We start from the raw sequence: 2072 nt of genomic DNA, 5'->3' as shown, positions 1-2072 counted from the left end.
GCCCAGGAGACGCCCCCTGCCCGGGAGACACCATCTACCCGGGAGACGCCCCCTGCCCGGGAGACACCATCTACCCGGGAGACACCATCTACCCGGGAGACGCCCCCTGCCCGGGAGACACCATCTACCCGGGAGACACCATCTACCCGGGAGACACCATCTACCCAGGAGACGCCCCCTACCCAGGAGACGCCCCCTACCAGGGAGGGCAGGTAGAGGAAGCGACTTCCTGACACACTTCATCATCCAGCCTGACACTGAAGCCTCAAGTCCAGGACACAACCAAATATTCTTGGCAACAATAGAAATACACAGAGACAGAAATTTTTAGTCCCAGAAAATCAGGGAGGGTGTCCCCATAAAAGAAAGGTAGTGTGGGCATGGGGCTGGGCCTCCAGGGTGTAAGCAACAGCCCGTCGGCCACTGCTGAGCACATCCATGTGGTAGCGGAGGGCGGGGAGGCAGAACGGGGGGCATGGTGACAGAAAGGAAAGACTTTGGAGGTGTGCTTGTGGAAATCACCACAGGGGACACCCTCGACTCCGTCCCAAGCACACGTTGAGTGTGTGTCCCTCACAATCGAGACAGGAGAGCTAGAGCCCATTTCCCAGCCGGCCTTACGGTGACCTTCCACAGGGGCCAGGGGCCGTCAGGGCGGGAGTCGCTGGTGGGCAGGGCTCTCACCAGGAAACCTGGCCGCAGGCAGCCTCAGGCGGCAGCTGGGGCCTTGGGCCAGAGGGCCTCCTGGGGGGAGGGGGGGGCCAGGAGCATTTCCGGTGGATCCCAGACATTTCCCCCGGCAACCAGGCTCCTGGCCATCCCGGGGGACTGTAAAGCCACATAACACTTGCTCCCTTAAAAAGCTGACTTGGGCCCCCCAGTATGTGGGAAAGCTGTGCTCGGAATGCTGGATCTGGTATGCAAACCCCTGCCCAGCTCCTTCAGGAGCTCCATGCTAAACCGTTCTACAACTGGATCTTACTTAAACTTGAAAGTATCAACAGCAGAAGAAAGCCTCAGTGCAGGTATTTCTTAACATGCCCTTCCAGCCTAACTCTGTTGCACGCACTTTGTGTTTTTAGTGTGTTCTGTTTTATCCGTGGCTAACCAACGTGCTTTGCCGGTGGAAAGTTAGAATAATCGGCTTGGAAGGACAATCTCAGTGTGTGCCAATGCACTGTGGCACAACTCCAACAGGAATTAATAGAAGGTTCTCTGGGGATGAAAAGACAACCTTGTGAAAGTGAAAGGTCCGTAAATGTTGTCTGAATTCATCAATGTTTATACAAACTCTTGCCTGAAGTCCGTGGACACAGTTGTTGAAATCCTGTCCTTGCTGCGTTTTATGGAGACAAGTCTCCCACTGTAAACAAGCCACGTTCCATGACCACAGGGTGCTCTCCCAACACCACCATTATACACTCATTTTCATGGAGTTTTTTCATTCTGCACTCTCTGACTTGTCTGACACAACTGTAGGTTTCAGCCCGGTAACCGATTGGTACTTGACCAAGAGGAAAATGAACTTGAGTGAAGAACCAGTTGAGTCCATCCAGCACTGGGAGTGGCTCCACATCCAATGAGGTCTCTGTCCCACAGTTCGACAACATCGACACACTGGTTTGCGGAGGGGACGCGGAGGGGAGGCGGAAACAAGGAGCCGTGACCTGCCTCCTGGGCCCCTCTGCACCAAAAGCAAATCCTGACGGAAGTGAAGTCACTGCTGAGGGCTGACACTAAACCTGGTATGTGGGCACCAAGGTTTAGGTCCCGCTAGGGGCAAAATGAAACCCAGGATGTGTGTGGAAAGTCAGGAGACAGCTGTTTACCAGTTATATTTACACGCAGGAGCCACTCACAGAGGCAACAGCTTTATTTAGTTTAAAACTCAGGGGCGCCTGGGTGGCTCAGTCAGCAGCTCAGAGCCCAGAGCCTGCTTGAGGTTCTGTGTCTCCCTTTCTCTGCCCCTCCCCCGCTCAGTCTGTCTCCCTCTCAAAAGTAAATAAACATTAAAAAAAATTTTTTTTTTTTTCTTGTTATATTTTTTTTTTTTTTTTTTTTACAAATAGTTT

This window comes from Hyaena hyaena, unplaced genomic scaffold (assembly GCF_003009895.1).
Source record: "Hyaena hyaena isolate Hyena2069 unplaced genomic scaffold, ASM300989v1 scaffold_50, whole genome shotgun sequence".
Classification (NCBI taxonomy): Eukaryota; Metazoa; Chordata; class Mammalia; order Carnivora; family Hyaenidae; genus Hyaena; species Hyaena hyaena.
This window is presented reverse-complemented; position numbering follows the sequence as displayed.